The following is a 21,482-nucleotide window of genomic DNA, read 5'->3' on the forward strand; positions in this document are numbered from 1 at the left end:
AAAATATTTTATTGCATGAGAAGATAATAGGGAGAATAGATATAGCAAAGTGCAGTCATATACGTGCATGAAAATGTCACAATGGAAGCTCACTATTTAATCTGATTTTTAGAACATTGTACCCAAGATATTGTGTACTTGATAGTATTATAGGGGATATTCTGAGTAAGAGAGCGAGAGACATAATCGAAACCTAAATAACCAACATAAGAAGTAGAATTACAGCTGTAATACTTAATTTTTAATTTACTTGTATTAAACCTTAAGGGCTTAAAATGTATGCCAAGCAGAGCACATACGCCCTTTTGTTTACTCTTCAAAGAAGGCAGATGAGGTCAAAGTTTGCAGTCCCTGCATTCTGTGCATTAAGGAGTCAATTCTTAGGGCAATCGAGTTATCTGCCTTAAACCCCCCAACTCTTCAGTGGCAAAGCTAGGTTTCATACATGGTTCATGCATGACTTCATGACAAAATGCTAGGAAAACCAGTAGAATTTAAATGTGGATCAAGAGGGTAACCTGAGGACAGAGTGTGGAGTGGTACCATGCCTGGGAAACTCAAGAATCGTGAGATTTGATCTATTGGTGGTGGGCGAGGGAGGAGACAGAGAGACACAGATTTCTCCTGGGTGAAAGAATGCAGTGGAGAAGGGAGTGCAGGACCAGAAAGGATGCTGTGTTGAACAATGGGCCAGGGAAGCTAGGCTAGACCCTGACTGACAGCACTGGGGGTTAATGAAAAGAAATGGCAGGTTGAGAATACCAACCAATCAACCAACCAACTAACCAGCCCTACAGTGGCTGGGTGGAGTTGACAGGCAGCAGAGAGACTGGGGAATTTTTAGTTAAGAGATTCAGAGTTTTTCTCCCCTGAAAGGGAAGCAATTTTTATCCAGTAATTCTTTTATTTGAACGTAGATTTTTCTGGATGACTATCCCCATATAGCCAGCGAGTAATCTAAATTACACAACACACATTTGGTGGGCACAGATGTTGCCTTCCTCTGCAGGGTTGATTCTAAGTGCACAGGGTAAGAGGCCATGATGATCAGTGCGAAGACAGGTAGCTGGACACCAGCTTTTCAGGAAGTGGGTAGCACTGGAGGCAAGGCAAGTAAAAGACACTGAGACTGGAGGAAGGGACGGGGCTCTTTAAGAGATCACAGCCTGAGGTGAGAGGGATTGTTCTGCCTCTGAGTGGTCTTGTTCACATCCGCAGCACTTTTAAGGTCACATTAGACTGTAAAGTGGTTCTTACTAACACTGAACTATTTCTAAATGTGAGCAGTGCCGACTGTACACCACAGAGCCCAACCAAATCGTGAACCGCTCTAACTCCCCTGGCATTCACTCAATAAGACCTGAGGCAATAGCAGGAAGTACAAACTCCCCAGCTCCAGAAGACCACTGGCCTGGATTTTATTTCCAGCTTTCTAGTTACTCTGCCAACCTCTGAAAGATGCTTAGCATCTCCATCCAGTTTCCTCAGGAGGAAAATGTGTATCATCTAAGTACTTCAACAGTAAGGTACATAAGCAAGATAATGTGGAAAAATCCTCTTAGAATAAGGATTCCATGAATAAGACAATGGAAGGCTATGATCTCAAAAGTACAGTCTCCACAAAGGCACTTATATATACAATTTAATACAGAATATATTACAGAATGTGATGATAAAGATAGACATGTTCCTATGTGTTTATATTTTTCCTTCTCCTCCTCCTCCTCCTCCTCCTCCTCCTTATTATTATTATTATTATTATTATTATTATTATTATTATTATTATTCTCCTTCTCATCTTCCTCCTCCTCCTCCTCCCCCTCCTCCTCCTCCCATTTCTTCTTTGGTTTTTCAAGACAGGCTTTGCCCGTGTAGCCTTTGCTGTCCTAGACTCACTTTGTAGAACAGGTTGTCCTCAAACTCACAGAGATCTGACCGCTCTGCCTCTCTGAGTGCTAAGATTACAGATGTGCGCCACTGCACCCAGCTTATATACTTCTTTTTTAATTCCTATTTTTTATATGATTTACCTGCATGCATGTATGTGCACCATGTGAGTGCCTGTTGCCCTTGGAGGTCAGAAGAGGGCATCAGATCTCTTAGAACTGTAGTTACGAATGGCTGTGGGCCAGCATGTAGGTGCTGGGAACTGTGTGAGCACAAGTTTTCAGCAATAGCAGCAAGAACTACAAATCACCAAGACCTCTCCAACCCACTCTATTTATTTCTTTAAATCTGCCTCTGAATTACATGCACTGAGTGCTCTCTGCTATGTCACACAGAGTTCTAATATGTTGCATCTTTGAGCTGATTTAATACTTGAAAGAACCAATGAGATTACTGTTATCTACAGGCTAAGAAACTGAGGCATAAATACAAAATATCCTTCTCAGGTCTCATCTTTTAAAGGAAAGATCTGACATTAAAACAGGAAAGGTGGTCATCAGAGGCAAGACTTGGAACCGTGATTTTCTAGAAAACTGATTATCTCCTCGCATTTTGTTTCGTTTGTTTGTTTTTGTTCGTTTGTTCAAGGTCTTATACTGTGTAGCTCAAGTTGCCTTCAAACTCATAATTCTCCTTCATTTTCCCCAGGGCTGGGATTACAGGTCTTTTCCACCATGCCCATTTCAATACATTTTATTGTTTTATTGTTGTTTTCTTTGTTTCTAACATAGAAACGATGAAGGTTAGTCTTACATCTCTGTATTTCAAAGCACATAAATATGACTGATAATGTTTGAAAAATAATGTAATCACATTAGGCGAAAAGCTATGTGGCATTGTTAGTACAAAGAGCATGACATAATTTCATACTTGTGTAACATGTTTCTCACACAGGCAGTGACAGGCTCTGTAAGGCTGGTTATGACACAAGATATACACCTAGGATTTTACTCTTGGCACAGTGTTAATAAAATTGTTAAGCACAAAATGTTTCTTTCTCTATAATAGTTGCAGTTATTCATGTAGTCTAGAGTTTATAAAGTTAACCAAATAATTAAATGAGAATTAAGAATTAAGCATACCAAGAAATGAACAATGTAATGTAGTTTTTTTTACTGAAAGACGCTGTGACTCATGACTTTCATCCCAAAATGTAGGAGATGGAGGAATGAAGATGACAATTTGAGGGCAATCTGAGCTACAGAAAAAATGCTGACTAAAAATTAAAAAAGAAAAAAAACAATACATAAACAGGGGAATAGGGCTGGAGAGAGCTCAGTGGTTAAAAGCAATTGTTGCTCTTGAAGAGAACCTGGGTTCATTTCCCGGCATCTATATAGCTGCTCACAGCCATCTGTAACTCAGACACCAAGCATGCATGCGGGACAGAAACAAACATGCAGGCAACAATTACACATAATATAAGGAAATCTGAAATATTAAAGAAACAAAGAAACAAAACAAAACAAACAAACAAGGAGATTGTAACTTGGTGATAGAGTACTTGTTTAGCACACATGTGTATATACCTATGCATGCATATATATACGTATCACAACTGGTGTTTTACACTGAAGGGGAGTAGCTTAGAGTAGTTTTTAACATAAAGAAAGATTATGTGGGAATAATTCTTTAACTGGAAAGATAGTCTACTGACCACTCAAATCTGTATTTCAAGATAGCTTTGTTAGTTCCTTGACCTTTATTGCATGGTGACTCCCATATTTATTTCCTATACCCTACTGCCTGACCTTTTCTCCTTCTTCCAAGCACAAAGCTATGTTTAAAGTGATCTGGTCACTGACCTGGAGTTTGAGCAGTTAACCTTTTCTTGTCTATTTACATATATATTATAGTAACTCAGACCCTCTGCTGCATAAACTGATGCTCTGAATCTTAACGTTCATCTATCAATCTGTCCAAGATGGATTATTGAGTTTTTAAGGCTGTGAAAATTAAAACAGTGTTTCTTGGGTCTAGAAAAAGTTATCACAGAATATTCTTTATTTGCCTCTTGTTTATAAATTCAAATGTACTATCTTATATTCTTACAGTTTTTGGCAATTACAATGCCATGAGTATCCATTCATATGTAGAAGTTAGAGTGTTACATTGAAACTACAGTGATTATCATACTTGAATACCATAAATTTTATTTGCTCATGTACCTCTTCCACTAAACTCACTTGAGCCCGAATGAACATATTAACTTTCACCATCAGAAAATGTCTGTGTTTTTAATGGCCTAGTTTCATAGTCACCCATTCAATTCATCATTTAGGCTGATATATAATAAAATATCAATTATATTTAATTACCAGTAAGAATATATATATTATAAAAGTTGTTTTACTTGCATGATATTCTTTGAAATAAAGTAAAAGTAGGTAAAACCTTGCAACATGAACTTATCATTTAAATGTAAAATGACAGGCAGCTTCATTAAATTTTCTCACAAACAAATAGATCTGATATTTAAGCCACCTGAGACTTAAGAGGAGAAATGTTCTCATAAACTCACATAAACTCAGATAAAAAAAAGTATTCCATTTGTCTGCGAATAAGTTAGCATTATCCCTTTCTTACTAAAAGCTTTTCGTTAAAGATTTATTTTTATATGATGTTTTGCCTGCATAGTGCATATAAGCCTGCAGAGGGGTGTCAGATCCCCTGGAACTGGAGTTATAGACAGTTAAAAGTGGCTACGTAGGTGCTGGGAATTAAACTCTGGACCTCTGGAAGATTAGCCAGTGCTCTTAACCTGAGTCATCTCGCCAAGCCCCTGGACTGGAAACTAGTAATTAGGAGGATAAGTACATTAAATTTTCATCGATGTTAAGTCCATCTTTTCTGCCATGGGTCCTATCTTTGCTAGCACTGCCATCTCACGCCATTCTTTGCCATCTCGTTTCTCTTTTTTCGGCATGGCAGACTAGTCTCCTCTTGATCATTTCCCAAAACAGTGACCACACCTCCTACCTGCCAAGCACCAGCAACCACACACAAGGCTCTCAACCCTTGCTTCTGAGGCACTTCTTCTGAAGCTGCAAGCCAGAGGAACAGTGCCAAAGGGGTGACAACGGGATGGCTCTGCTCTGTGGACTTGTATTTCGGTCTGTATTCTATTGCTAGCTAAATGCCTTACTCATTCAGAGATTCAGTTAATGCACTGTGGAAATCATAGTACCTGTCTCTGATAAACTCATATTCCTGTGGCTTATTGGTTTATCCTATCTTTACCTCATACCTTCAAAGGTTCTTTCCTCATCCTCAGTCTCAGCTGAGAGACTTTCCTGAGGAAGTTTTAGTCAGAAGAGACTTTCCACCAGCTACCACTGCTTGTCTACCCCTCCTTACACCTGTGCCTGATGCCAGACCTGTGAATGGATGGCCAAGTTCCTGCCTAGACCCTTTTCCTTTCTCTTCCTCAAACAGATGGTGCTTGGGCAATGTTCCTTCTGCATCCTCGACACTTCCCTGGCCACTGGATCTCTTCACTGTACCGTCCCTCTGGAGGAAAGTCACCCTGCCATTCTCCCCATACTAATGCAGCCACGCTGTATAGCACACTCCACTTGCAAGCTTCTCTTGGGTCTCCAGTCTCCTTTCGTCATCAGCGCTCACCCAGACAACTATACATTCTCAGGCTCGCAAATGAGCTTCACCTTCACATCTCAGTTCTCACAGTCAGTCCTTCCAGAGTGGTGTTCGACATAGTCGACCTGTTTTCTTCTAGGAAGACCTGCTTCACCTGCCTCGGGTGGCCCATACTGGGAAGTTTTCCTCTTATCTCTTCATACTTGTTCTTCTTGAAACAAACCCACGCTTTGGAGGATCTAGGCTTGCTCTTTTATCTTAGTCTCATAATTTTAAAAGGCTGTCTCTGTGTAAATGACTTCAGACTTGCTTTCCAGAGTCTAAACATTGGTCCTCCCCCAAGAGCTCCAGATCTGTGGTCCTCTTCTCAGCTAAATGTGTATCAGGCATCACAAACATAGTCAGTTTCTCCATAACTCACCTCACAAGCTTCTATTCCACATAGCCAACCACTCTAATGCCCTTTCTCACCGTAGTTGCAATTTTATTTTTCCAGTAACTTTAGCTGAAAAATGTATTGTCATGGCTTCTCGTGTTCTGGTTCTCTCATGTTATACCCCAGGCCCATAATCATGTCCTATCAGCTTCCCCTTAAATCTGTATCCAGAGTTCCATGACCTCCTAGCATCCTTCCATGCCATGCTGGTTCTTATGACATCATCCATGCCTGGAAAATTACAACTGACTCTTAATGGTTTCCTTTGTTATGTCTTTTCTTCCTTCAACCTGTCTGCTACACAAATCAAGTTACAATTGTTTCCCTCCATTATAGAGAAACCCTTATGGTGCCACTGAAGGTAAAGGCAAAGTCCTCACTCTTGGCCTCTAAGGATTGGTCCTCTATATCTGTCTACCTCCTTGCTTTCTAGTTGTACTTCCTCTACCCGCTATGGCCTAGTCTTCCTGACTTCTGTGTGCTCCTTCGCATACTGGACACACTTACAGCTCAGGTTCTGACAAGTTCCTAGCCAGAAATTATCTTTCCCAAAGAATCTACCTCTCCTGAAACCTTTGTTTGAAATTACTTTCTGGGCTGAGTGTTCAGCTCAGGTTGTATATAGTGCTTGCCTAGCATGCGCAAAGCCCTGCATTTGTTTTCTAGCAGCACACGAAGAGGGTGTTGTGACTCTAATCTCAGTACTACAGAGGTAGAGTCAGAAGGACCAGAAGTTGAAGGTCATCCTCAACTATATACCAAGTTTGACGCTAGGCTGGGCTACACAAGCCTGTCAAAAAGAAAAGATAACTTCTTTGTAAGCGTTTGTCTGCTTCTACAGTATATATAAACTTTTTATCCCACTCTACCAACCTTATATTCTTATCTTCTGTTACTATGAAACACATATTTCATATTTGTCTGCCTTTCTCATTATCATAAGTGTTTAACGAGAATAAAATATGTGTCTCCTTTTCTCACTCCTAAGTCCGTAGTACCTAGTAAATTAATGCTTGGTAGTGATCAGTAAATGTTTGCTAAATGCATACACAAAGAGACCCTGTCTACTTCATATGTAGTCTGTTATCTAGAATTCAGGTAGCTTCCAGGCACAATGAAACCAAATGTGCCTTTGAAATCACTGTTGAAAAAAAGTAAATCATGTTTAGTATGTTCCTTATATTTATTCTTTTTTTTTCTTCAAGATTAGTGTTAGAAGACTAACATTTACCCAACTACTAGTTTTCTCCTGAGAGGTTGAAGGGATGGTTTATGGAGCCATTCATTCACATAACAGATTATGTGTAAACTCTATGAGAGAGAGCAGATGAAGGTAAGAGTGGTTATACAAATGACCAGGAGTAACACTCCCCTCCCTTGCTCCTATGTCACCTGAAGGCAGAAGGTAACAGTAGCAGTACCATTCTAGTAAGATGGCTGACAGAGGTGTTTGTTTGTGTGTGGGCCTAAGGACCTGAGTTTGATTCCTGGATCCCAGAAAGTGGCAAGAAAACACTGAGTCCCAAGGATTACCCTCTGACCTCTATACATAATCATGACTTTCATGGATACCTGCTCATATGTATTTATACCCAATAAAAAAAATGTTTAAGTAACAGAGCCCATCAGAAAGCTTTTTAACCATAAAGTTCTATTATTCTACCAATGATAGTTCTTATTTACCTAAATACTGTATTAAGTAGAAGATTCTGTTTCCTGGTGGTACTAGAGATAGCACAGTACTAGTAATGTCAAAGAAATCCTTCACATATTTGATAATAATCTGGCATGCACTTGTCAAATCCAACCACAGAAATGTTAGTCATCCCCTTCTGGGGCTATTGACCTTTTGGACACATTCAGTATGTGACTGTCACCTGGTCACAATACCTTAAAATGAAAGCTTGCTTTTATTTTTCTCTTTCTGCTACTAAGCAAGGATCTTCTTGAATAGGCAGAGAGACCATTATGTAGGAAGTAAAATACAGTCAAAGAAGGATCTTTGGAATAGGGAACACACTCAATACAGGCAAATGCCATTTAGTTCAACTTCTGTTGAACCTGAGATGCCTTTGTGACATGTGCGTGAAAATATCCAGTTGAGTATATGCTTTCTAAAAATAGAACAAAAGTCTAACTATAATCAGAGGTCTGTAGATAATCAGCCTGTAGTGATTGTCCTGAAAAGGGGACAATCAGACAAGAAAGGGGTGCAAAAGGCAGATAGTATACATCTCTTCAACATCATATTTCCTAATGTGGTATTTTTCAAATTCGAGTTATAACACATTCCATCCAAAAGTAATCAGTATTCCCTGTGGTCAAAGACAGACTTTGGAGCCAGAAATGCCTAGATGTATAACCTAGCAACACCACTCATAGGCTATGTGACCATGTGAGCTATGTATTTCTGTCTGTGCCTCAGTTTTTGCTTCAGCAAAATGCAGGTAACACTAACTGTGTTGCAATTTTGTTGTAAGAATTAAATACCTTAGTAGTTATATAATTTTTGGAATGTACGTATATGTATGTTCATAAATATATTTTAAATGAGAATGGGAAAGCATTCTTAAGCGATCCTGATTGTTTGCATTACACACATGTATCTAAACATAAATCAATGTCAATGATGTATACTCATACATAACCATAAAGACAGTACATGTTGGTTAATCAAATATAAAGAAAAGTCTAAAGCAAGTCAAGGTAAAAGTTACAATGTTAGGAATGGGGAGATGGCTTAGCAGCTAAGAGCACTTGTTGCAGAAGATCTGGGTTCAGTTCCCAGTATCCACATGGTGATTCACAACACCTTTAACTCCACTTATAGGGATCAATGCTCCCTTCTAACTGCTGTGGGCACCATGCATATATGTGATGCACTTACAAGTATGCAGGAAACAACACAATAAATGAGTAGAGCTAATTTTTAAAGTTACAGTAATTTTATATAATTTACTATGTGCTTTTGATCAAAACTAAATCACTAGTCTCAGCTTGCAATGTAGCACTGGCTGCTTGAGGTTAATGTGTTCCTCTTACCAAGCGCCGCGTCTGACTCGGGGCCTCCTAGTGCTGTTCAACTTTTCCATAGTGCCTCCAGGTAGCATTTAACCTTAGAGCATGTCCAGCCCTGTTTCTTCTTGGCTGAAGGTAATTAAAGCAGAACCTGTCAGTATTGATGCATTGTTCATGCCTACGAAGGCAAAAGGCTCAGAAATCTCTTGGTATTGCTAGGTTAGAGAGCAGACATCCAAATGGTCTAAAAATGTGTGTGTGTTGTTATTTCCGAAAAAAATGGCCAAAATGAAGACAGAAGTCCAGTCTTCTGAAGAACTTGTGTATATTGGTAACATGTTATCTGGCCCCAGTTTTAATAAATAAGATTCTTAGGAGTTGCTTGGCCAGAGAATGATAACAATAAAGGGCTATAGCCCTATAAACTGTAAGAAAGAAAATACCTAAGTACAGAGGTGAGGGGTTAGGACAGAAAGAGAAATTAAAGACAAAAGTGAGGAAATTTACTAATTGGGGGTAAGATCTTGAAAGGTAGAGGAGGACCAGACATGGTGGTGTATGCCTTTAGTCTCAACACTTGGGAGGCAGAGGCAGGCAGATCTCTGTGAGTCTGAGGCCAGCCTGGTCTACCAAGTGAGTCCTAAGACATCCAGAGCTACGTAGTCAGACAGTCAGGCTAGAGTAAGAGGAAGTGAACTTCCATACAAGCTTGTTAGTTTTCGTTCAGAGACCTCTGACAAGAGCAATTTAAGGAAAACGGGGTTTATTCTGGGTCACAACTAAAGGGCACAACCCCCCACCCACCCACCCCCATAGCAGAGAAGGAAAGGCAGCAAGATGTTGATGCAGCAGCACATCACAGTGCATCCGAGTCAGGAAACGGAGAATGAAGAACTCATGCTGCCGCTCAGGTCTCCTCTATTTACACAGTCTGGGACTCCAACTAGGGAATGCTGCTGCTCCTAGTGGGCATGTTTTCCCAGCTCCATGCAATCAGTATAACTGTCCGCAGACATTGCCAGGGGCCCATCTCCCAGGTGTTCTCAGAGTCTGTAAAGTTGACAGTTAACATCAATTCTCAAAGATAGTACTGCACAGATTTAAGTCTCATTTTTAAAACGTATACACTTCTTGCTAGGTAAAGACCATAATCAACAAAGCTTGCCTCGTCAGTGTTTGACTGGGATCTTACGCCTCACAAAGAGTAAGAATGTATGCACAGCTTAAGCCCTGTAAAGAGCTTCAGGATTAGACCAGTTGATCAAGATGTGCAGGAAACAGAGTGGAGTACAGGCAGCCAGAGTTTGGGAGCTGAGGCTAGTATTGCCAGTTGTTCTTACTAATTGTGAGCACCAGGTATGTGTGCTGCAGCATCCTAAGGAAACAGCCAGTAGGAAGCCAACCTGGATTAAACTCCAGAGCATAGGAAATTAATTAGTTTTCCTTCAATGTAATTTCCTGTGGAAATTAATCATTTTGCTTTATGATGAAGTCTGATGGCTACAGGGCAGGTCTGGACAGCTGACTTGGCATAGTTTTACCTGCTCTGCAGATGGAATAAACAACTGCCTGAAAGCTTTGTTTATACCAAGCCTTGGTGCCAAACAGGTGTCCCAGAGTCCCAGAGGTGGTGAATCAGAAATATGCACAGGGCATTTTCTCTGGTGACATTTTCAGCTACTAAATAAGAATAATAGTGGATTGGGGACAGGAAGCCTTATTTTAAGATTTCTATACTTCTAACTACCTAAACCCAGAATATACTGTCAAATTACTCTGTGTTGTATGAAAATAACCAGGAGGCATACATATGTATATGAGTATATGAGAAGTGATTTTTTTTATACCAAGTAGGAGTGATATTGATTTTCACACTGATCCTGAGAAATGAGTTAATATATTTACCAAAAATAATACCTCACAAACTAGATTCATTATGCCACAGCGCTGCCTTGTAGCTCTCCTGTGTATGGATGCGTGGGACCATAGGTTGCTATGTGATTCATTCAGAGTGCAAGTCTGAAACAGAAACCATCTTATTGTAGTTCGAGGTAAAAAAAAATGTAACTCAAGGAACTAAATGTAATACCACCCGAGAACGGAGGGAGTGAGTGTCAGGAGGCTGCCACTGGATCAAAGAAAATAGTGTACCCTTGGAAACTGCAGAACCACCACCTCTCTCAAGACCTAGATCTAAGGGGAAGAAGTTGGAAGGCAGTTTTTCTACCCTCAGTGACATCTATATTGCCTCTTAACATTCAGTTCCAGTTGATCTGTATTAACAGCAGGAAGGGAAAAGAAAATATTCTATTTCTCACTTCAGCTTCCTAGATACGGTAGACAAGCTTCTACACATGCAAACCTAATGGTGAATTCCATTCCCAAGCAAGGCCAGGAAGCACAGGGCTTTGTTTCATATTAGTAAGGCAGTTACAGAGATGAACAAGTAGATCACAATAAAGTCAGCCAAACTTCATTACTAAACACCAATGGTCCCATATCGTCTGCCTATTTGCATTCTCATAGTCACAAAGAATACCCCTAAGAGGTACATTACTATTTTGATTTCCAGTTAATAGGTGAGGAAACAGAAACAGGAGGAAACTAAACTAGCCTGCTCATGGCCACATACTATGTAAGCAGAGGATAAACATAAATCAGGCAGATTTGAATAATGTGAGATATATACTTCCTCCATATACCACTTATGTAAGAGCTGATATTTTACCTTTTATATAATATATAACACTTATCTACTGTCTCATAGACTGAAAATTAAAAAAAAAACTATTTACAAAGAAATATATCATCCACGCCAACGGGACAGGTGGGCAACATGATACATTAATGCTCTTAGAAAAAAAAATTTTTTCCCAGAATACTAAACAAAAATATTATTGCAAAGCTCTGAGGTGAACATGTCCTAGATAAATTAATTTGATTATTATATTGTATCACTGACTTGTGATAGCATACTACCCTCATCTTCAATAGTGAATTGATCCTGGTGTAAAGTCATAAATGGATATGGATTGGCCCCATAGTGAATGCAAAAACAGAATTTCATTACGGTGAGTCATTTTCTTTATAGTTCATGTCGATCATGGTCCTTCTTGGGACTTTACAACATTGTCAAATTATAACACAAATGATCAGGCCATACTTTGGAATATGCACTCTAGGGTGTCTTTCTTACAGTTCCATTGTAGTATAGAGACATCATGACCAAAGCAACTGGTAAAAAAAAAAAAGTTTAATTATAGGCTTACAGTACATGGTAGTAGAAGCAGTAGGTGAGAGCTTTACATCATGATCCGCAGGCAGGAGAGAGAGAGAGAGAGAGAAAGAGAGAGAGAGAGAGAGAGAGAGAGAGAGAGAGAGAGACAGAGAGAGAGAGAGAGAGAGAGACTCTGGCCTGGTGGTGAAACTTTAAAGTCTCTAACAAGGCTGCACTTCCTAGTGCAGAATTCAAATATATGAGCCTATGGGGCCATTCTCATTTAAACTATTACATGGGTTTCCTTTTTTTTAAAGATCTATTTATTTATTATTTATACAGTTTTCTGCCTGCATGTGTGCCTGCACACCAGAAGAAGTCACCAATCTCATTTTAGATGGTTGTGAGCCACCATGTGGTTGCTGGGAATTGAACTCAGGACCTTTGGAAGAGCAGACAGTACTCTTAACTTCTGAGTCATCTCTCCAGCCCTACATGGGATTTCTTAATAGAATAATGTAATGAGTGGCTATCCTTTGATTATGGAAGAATGGAAACGTATTACGTTATCAGAAAGTGCTCTGTAGAATCCTGCATGTAGTGGAAAAAATAAAACAAACCAAAACAAAGGGCAAGTTGACTATGCTTGAACATACCCGTAATCCCAGCATTTGAGGAGCTGAGGCAGTAGAATCACAAATTTGAAGATGCCTTTTGCTAAATAATGAAACCCCATTTGTTTGTTTGCTTACTTGCTTGTTTTAAAAGAAAAATTAAAAGATTCTGTGATGGATTTAATTTAATGAAATACATACAAAGAACATATATATTCCAAGATTCTAATAAATTCACCATCAATAATCACATCCACATCTTACAGTCTTTCTTGGCCTACTGAGCTCATGCATAGTTACTTTTATGCCCTGTGCTGGAATAAAGATATGTTAAACTTAATTCAGTGGTCTAGTGGGACATGAAGGGGATTAAACTCCTAAAAGAAACAAATATTACTTCTAATTTTCCTATAATGATAGCAATATAGATAGCTCCTTATCAGGGCCAGTATGAAGGATATTTCAGGAAGACTAGATTTCCTATTTACCTAGTGATTAGTATTCACTCATGTCTTCAGGAAGGCCACACAGAAAATAAGCCAAAAGGAAGCAAGAGGAAGCTTTTTTCAAGGGAGGAAATAAAGAGCCCAAAATGAATTGTTGTGAAAAGCAACATAGATCATAGAGATCTGGAAGCAGAGTTGAGGCTTTCCAACTCCTGGTAACATCTCTTTCCACTAAAGCAAATGACAGAATCTTTGATGTGAAAATTAAAAACTCTCTCTTCTAAGAAGTAATTTTGCACTAGAATATTTCCTTGAAATCCCATATATTTTCCTTTAAATTATTTATGTTTAAAATATGCAGCATATTTTGATATGCATAGACAAAAAAATCACAAAATGATTATTACAACAAATTAAACATGTCTGTCACTTCACTAGTTACGTGTAGTTGTACCCATGTGTACGCACATCTGTGTAATAAAAGAAAATAAAACTTAATCTAGAATACAATATTTCCCTGCCTTATTGAGAAAATATTTTTGTTATGTGTCTTGTTTTCTCTTGTAAGACACTAGGATGCAGAGATTCTTTTAAAAGATTTATTTATTGACTATGTATATAGTATTCTGACTACATATATGCCTGCACACCAGAAGAGGGCACCAGATCTCATTATACATGGTTGTGAGCCACCATGTAGTTGCTGGGAATTGAACTCATGACCTCTGGAAGAGCAGCCAATGCTCTTAACCTCTGAGCTATCTCTCCAGCCCTCAAGATTTTTTTAAAGCACTACAACTCCCCAGTTTTCTGGGAGACAGCACTGCTCATGAATATCCACAAAGCAGTGTGGTCCAGGGAGCAGAGCGGGCCTCACATGGCTTGAATGTCAGGTGACATAAGAGAAGGTAGAACTTGTCCTGAGACATACATGGTGAATGAGAGTTTGCCTGGTAATATGAGAGGTGAGGCCTCTCTGGGAAACGTTGCTTAACAAGTCCCAGGTGCTCCTGAGGGCCTTAGTTCTACAAATAGGAAGAGGCTAAATGTGGAGACCAAGACCATTGAGGCTGGGCAGTATCAAGAGGCTAAGTCACGACAAGGAGTGGAGTTTTATTCCTGAGTTCTGAAACTTGTCTCCAAACTTTTTTAAATTGGGAAGAAAACTGTCAGCACTCCCATACTTATATGCTTGTTTATTGTATACACAGACTATCTTTGGTCCTACCCCTTTCTAGGGGTATAACCGTGAAGTTCTTTTTGTTTGATTTGTCTTGTCTTTTCATAACAGGATTGCTCTGTGTAGCCCTGGCTGTCCTGGAACTTGCTTTGTAGACCAGGCTGGCCTCGAACTCACAAACATCTCCCTGCCTCTACCTCCAGAGTTCTAGGGTTAAAGGCATATGCCACCATCACCCATTCAAATTTAAATTTGTTTTAAATTTACCTTTATTATTTTGGTTTGAATGGGTGGTTTTGTTTTATGTTTTTTGTTTTTGTTTTTGTTTTTTTGTTTGTTTGTTTTTTTAGCATGTAAATCTGTGCACCAAATGCATGTCCAGTGAATGAGGAGGCAGTAAGCCTCCATGTGAGTGCTGGGGATTGAACCTGGGTCCTTTGTTAGAACAAGCGTTCTTAAAGATCGGGCCAACTTTCCAGCCCATGAAGTTCTTTATAATATCAAAATATAATGAAGATGTTCTAGTTAGGGTTATATTTCTGCAAAGATACATTATGACCATGACAACTCTTAAAAAAAAAAAGACGTTTAATTGGGGCTAGTTTTCAGTTTCAGAGGTTTAGTTCATTATTGTCATGGCAAGAAGCATGGCAGTATGCTGGAAGACATGGTGCTAGCAGAGCTGAGAGTTCTATATCTTGATCCATAGACAGCAGAGACTGTGTGCTACATTGGATGGAACTTGAATATATATGACATCAAAGCCAGTCAGCACAGTGACACACTTCCTTCAACAAGGCCACACCTACTCCAACAGAGCCACACCTCCTGATAGTGCTATTTCCTATGGGCCAAACATTCAATCACATAAGGCTATGAAGGACATACCTATTCAAACCATGACAGAAGGTTACCTCATAGATCACCCCGAAAATCAAGTACATTAATATTTGGAAATCATTTAGAAAGAAAAGAACTTAACCTGTGAAAGTGATCAGTAACAGTAATTTTGCTACAATATTATTTGTAAAATAAAGAATTACTCCTGGTGGCACTCAGAGGAAGGACAGCAGGTTACCAAGAAGAGACTTGATACCCTATGAGCATATCCAGGGGGAGGAGGTCCCCCTCAGTCACAGTCATAGGGGAGGGGAATAAGGGGAAAATGGGAGGGAGGGAGGGGGGGAGGAATGGGAGGATACAAGAGATGGGCTAACAATTCATATTACTATGAATAAATTAATAAAATATATTAAAGAAAAGAATCACTCATCACTATGTCATAAATACATAAATGGAGTTTTCATAGGGGATTCTTGATAATGGGTTTTAGAGAGGACCTTGCTGTGTAGACTACATCCTTATCAAATTGGTAATCCCCCTGCCTTATCCCATCTCATGCTGAGATTACGAGAACATGCCACTACACCTGGCCAAGCATTTTTATAACAGATGAAAATCCACCCAAACTCCTCATTTAGGAAGACTTCTTGACAGTATAAAAATTCTGCCCCCATTTTCTAAGTGTGTGTGCACATGTGTGTGTGTGTGTGTGTGTGTGTGTGTGTATAGAAAGAATAAGCAATTTTTGAAACTCTCATTTTTATTGTATAACTTTTCCAAAGGCAGTAAGTAGGCTAGGGGCTGGAGAAATGGTTCAGTGGTTAAGAGCATGTCCTGCTTTTTAAGAGAACCAAGGTTCAACTCCTGGCACCCTTGCTGGGTGGCTTACAACCACCTGTAACTCCAGCTCCAGAGGAATTTGATGCCTCTAGTCTCTTCTACTTGCACACACTTGTGCCTACCCCTACACAGACACATGTATATATACGTGATTAAAAGTAGCAAAATATTCTTAGGTAGTAGACTGGAGAGTTGATTCAACTGGAAATAACACTTGCTCTGTAAACATGAGGACTTGAGTTTGAATCCTCAGCACCTATAACGTGAGTCACAGCTGCAAGTGCCTGTAACTACTGAGGGTCCAGTAGTTTAGTGAGAGATCTCCCAAGGCAATAAGGCGGAGAGCGATAGAGGAAGACACTTGACATACTTACCTGGTCTCTTCATGAGTGCACATGCACACTCACATGCTCATGTGCATACACATGCTCTCTCTCTTTCTCCCTCCCTCCCTCCCTTTGCCTCTCCCTCTCCCTTTCCCTCTCTTTCTCTCTGTCTTCCTTCTTCCCTCTGCCACTGTTGGGTCTGAAGTCATGCAAATGAAATACCAAGGACACCCTGTAGTCAAGCAGAAAAGTTTATTTTCCAGGTGACAGTTATTGTCAGCCAAAGAAAAAAAGAAAAGCCAAGGAAAAAAGCACAGGAGTTGAAGCTGCAATGAAAAGCAAGCTTGCTATAGTCTTTTAAAAGCAAAAAAGCCATAAGCAGAAAGGCATGTACAGAAAGGGGAGGTCAGTCTTATCTGGACTGGTCAGTACCAAATGAGCTCATTATTTTTACAAGGCAGTAGTCAGCAGGATGTGATAAGAAACAGAGAGTCAGCAACAGTGGTACATCTTGGGAATGGGAACATCTGTTTGTCCTTGGCTTATGGATGGTCTCTTTGTTCTGCTGTTTTGTTTTGCTTTTTTGTTTTGTTTTGTTTTGTTTTCCCAGAACTGAAGGCCTATGTGCTAAGATGGAGAACAGGTCTAAGATGGAGTCTGTTTATATGTTTAGCTAGTACTTTCAAAACACACACACACACACACACACACACACACACACACACACACACACATACACACACACACAGAGGGGGGAGTGTTTACTTCTCATCATTAATATATATTATTTGTGGCCCAAAAGACAAAAAAAGTATATTTAATTATACCATTTTTGTGAATTGCATTGAAATATCACATACAGGCAGAATAATATATAAATTTAAAGTATATAACTCATGTAATTATATGCTTAATATACCCATGTAATCACCACTTATATAGATAGAAAAGTACCTACCCTTTTATCTCCACCCACCCCTGCCTTTTTACCATAGGTTAACACTCTCTGAATTTTGTGTTGTTTTGTTTTTCGAGACAGGGTTTTTCTAAGTGTTGGTTGTCCTAGACTCACTTTGTACACCAGAGTGGCTTCAAACTCACAGAGATCTGCCTGCCTCTGCCTCCCTGAATGCTGGGATTACAGGCATATGCCACTGAGCCCAGTTTCACTATCTGAATTTCCAACACCACTGATTAGTGTGTTTCTCTTGTGTGTCAGATATGATCACATACTATGTCTTCTACTGTGTCTAGCTTTTGGTTGGGCTTAATGTTTGAGAATATTATTTATGTTATTAGGTATAGCTATGGTTCATTCATTTTCACTTATTTATAGGACCCATCGTATGAAATAGCACATTTTATTTATATATTCTATTCTTGATTGGCATTGAAATTATTTCTGGTACTTGATGATGATGTTTGATATTTTGCATATTTTGGGTACAAATGTATTTATTTAGGAACAAAACTTGTAGAGTGATGACTATATTTTAGGAGCCATTGCTAAACAGTTTTTCAAAGTACAAGTTAATTTACACCATCATATGAGTCTTTTGTTCTTTCTAGTACTGGTGAACTCAAGAGGCCCAACAGTGTGACATTGGATCCCTCTGTCTTTCAGCCCTTTTCTATGTTTTTGTTTCTTTATGCAAGGACTTTAACTGTGATATGAAGGAATGGGGAAAATTAACCTACACTATCGTTTTGGGAAACCTAATGTCGGCTTAATTTTCATTTCTTAGATAACTATTGAATTTGAAATGAAACTTCTTTTCAAATTTTAATCAACAATTCGAATATCTTCTACTGTCCACTCTGTTGGCCAACTTTGTAATGCATTGTACTTTCTTTTCCTTCCTAATTGTAGTAGCTTGCATGTTCTAGATCTGTTGTTGTTGTTGTTGTTGTTGTTGTTGTTGTTGTTGTTGTTGTGAGACAGGGTTTTCCTATGTAGCCCTGAGTATTCTGGAGATTTCTGTACTCAAAGATCTGCCTGCCTTTGCCTTCTGAGTACTAGGATCAAAGGTGTGTGTATGTTGCTATGGCTTACACGTTCTCTCTTGTTTTAGAGATAAAATTTTTAAAAACATTTTTAAGATTTCTAGTTATTACATATTTGAATGTGTGTGTGTGTGTGTGTGTGTGTGTGTGTGTGTGTGTGTGTGTGTGTACAAGAGGAGATCACAGGGTACCATATCACCTGGAGCTGGAGTTACAGGCAGTTGTGAGCCCTGATATGTGTATTGGGAATTGAACTCAGGCCTCTGCAAAAAGAGTATGTATTCTTAAACAATGAGCCGTATCTCCAGCTCTAGAGATAAATGTTTTCATGTAAATTGATTTTAACGTAAGATTTAGAATCTCTTTCTTTAGTATCACGGAATAGATTTTACTTTACAAACTTTATTGTTTACATTTAAAAGCATACTTCTTCGTTCTAGCATGATTTACAAGTTCAAAGTATACCTGGTAGCAACGAGAATGGATAGGATAAAATCATAGAGTTGTTCTCATGGCTCATGTGGTAGATGATGCTAGAGATGAAATGATGAGCTTAGAGCTGCTTAAGTAATATGTTTGGCAAGATTTGGTATAAAGGATATGATTTTGAGGCATTTAGGCGGATTCAGAACCTCTGAGGAGAGCAACGTTTATAGAGATGAGTAAGCTGATGACAACATTAGTGATAAGTGGTGATGGGGAATTCCATGCCCTTTGATGCAAAGTACAGTTTTCCAATCTGACTGCCTCCTGCTATTGAGGCACGGGAAATTAGGACCGAATTTGAACGAGTTCCAAGCTTGTCTGTCTAGCAAAGCAAGCCTAATTGGCTGTCCTTGATAAGTTTGTTTCATAGATACAAAATGCCATTAGGGGCTAACAAGATGGCTTCTTCTACAAAGCATTTGGTGCCAAGCCTGATGACTTGAGTTTGAGCCCTAAATCCTATGTGCTAGAAGGAGGGAAATGAGCCCTGCAAGACCTCCACATAAACACTGTGGTTTGCTTGTTCACACATAGGTAGACACACACACACACACACACACACACACACACACACACACACATACACACACAGAGAGAGAGAGAGAGAGAGAGAGAGAGAGAGAGAGAGAGAGAGAGAATAAAATTTTAATGCTAGAAATCATATGTGACTAGTGTCTATCTCTAGGAAACACCTTCTAGTTGGAAGCCTATCCTCCTTTAAATGAAGCATTTAGAAAAGAATTCCTGGCTATGTGCGGACTTCCTATCATCTACAGACAATCTAACTTAGAAAATTACACCATCAGTATGGATAGTAAACAGTTTTTAATGTGGGTTTCCTTAAACACAGTAACATCATAACATCAGTACGATGTAATTTGCGGTGGTACATTTGAAACTCCTGAAAAACATAGACCTTGATCTAGAATTTCTTTACTCAAAGACTAATCAGGGAAGGGGGAATTTCCATCATCAGGAACTATTTTTTCCCAAGCTAATCAATGTCAGCCTCTCAGTCCCTCCAGTTTCTGGGTCAAGGCCTTGAATATTATTAACCAAAAGCAAACAGAGAATGGGAAAGGGGGACAGACATGGACGTGAAGATGAAAAGGAAGTTAACTCAGGCATTGTGGCCCATTTGCAATTCCAACACCCATGAAGCTGATGCAGGAGGATTACATGTAAGGCCCCCCTGAACAACATAATGAGAACCTAGCTTTTGAAAAATGGTTAAGAAGAAGAAAAGAATAGGAGAAGGAGTTATCATCGAGATGGAGAAGGACAATGATGGCCGTGATGACGGCAGCTATGACAGCTGTAGGACAGAACCACCAGATGAATAACTGCAGAGACTGGGAGTGATAAATCCAGAAAAGCAACTCAAGAATGACCTTGACCAACCCTTTTCAAGACCCACTAAGTGTCCATCACTAGAATACAGGAAAAATAACTAGGACAACGAGGGGCACTTAGAGAAGTTCCTCATCTGTAAGTTAGTTCAAAGATAAAAGAGCTAAACCTGGTATAGAGTTGCACACCTTTAATCCCAGTAATTGGGAGGCAAGGGGATCGCGGTGAGTTCAAGGCCAGCCATGGCTATGTGGAGAGACCTTGTCTAGATAGGCAGAATGAGAGACAGACAGACAGACAGACAGACAGATAGGTCTGGATTCTACACTGGATTCTACAGAAATCATTTGCATCACATGCAAGTTGAAAGAAACCTGAGATTCACTTCACACAGGCTGCATCTAGCATGACTTAATTCTTCACAACCTTGTGGTACAGTCAGAGCAAACTTCTAAACCCTGCCTTACTGATGGAGAAAGTGCTGCTCTGAGAGAAAGGTGACATAGCCAATGAAAGACTCTGACTAATAAGCTGCAGAGGTCTGACTCTTTCCTGGCGCTCAAGATGTCGAAGCGAGGACGTTTTTGGGGTCCTCCAGAGTGAAATTCCGGATTTCCCTGGGTGTTCCAGTAGGAGCTGTGATCAACTGTGCTGACAATACAGGAGCCAAAAATTTGTTTATCATCTCTGTAAAGGGAATCAAAGGACAGCTGGACAGGCTTCCTGAAGCTGGTGTGGGCGATTTGGTGATGGCCACAGTTAAGGACAAACCAGAGTTAAGGAAAAAGGTCCATCCAGGTGTGGTAATTCTACAATGAAAGTTATATCAAAGAAAAGATGGGAGTGTTTCTTTATTCTGAAGATAATGCAGGGGTCATAGTAAACAATAAAGGCGAGCTGAAAGGTTCTGCTATCACAAGTCTGCAAAGGAGTGTGCGGACTTGTAGCCCAAGATTGCATCCAATGCAGTTAGCATTGCATGATTCTCTGGTGTACTTGTAAAATATATTCATTAAAAAGTCTTTGCTCTAAAAAATAAAAAAATAAAAATAAATAAGCTGCAGAGACCAAGAGAAGCAAGATGGCATTAAAAGCTACTCAACTAGGAGAGATGGCTCAGAGGTTAAGAGCACTGACTGCTTTTCCAAAGGTCCCAAGTTCAATACCCAGCAACCACA

The 21,482-nt window shown here is 39.5% G+C and overlaps 1 protein-coding gene and 1 pseudogene across 31 annotated transcripts in view; both read left to right on the forward strand.

Moving 5' to 3' along the window:
* Window positions 1-21,482, forward strand: part of DLG2 (discs large MAGUK scaffold protein 2) — a gene marked incomplete at its 3' end in the record, with an annotated part of 1,901,401 nt that overhangs the window by 1,640,158 nt on the left and 239,761 nt on the right. The window lies entirely within an intron of this gene.
* Window positions 18,741-21,287, forward strand: LOC311586416 (large ribosomal subunit protein uL14-like; annotated as a pseudogene). The gene has a single exon. The product of its transcript is annotated as a large ribosomal subunit protein uL14-like (transcript).

Source organism: Acomys minous (genome assembly GCF_964271855.1).
Source record: "Acomys minous genome assembly, chromosome: 2".
In the NCBI taxonomy this organism is placed as follows: Eukaryota; Metazoa; Chordata; class Mammalia; order Rodentia; family Muridae; genus Acomys; species Acomys minous.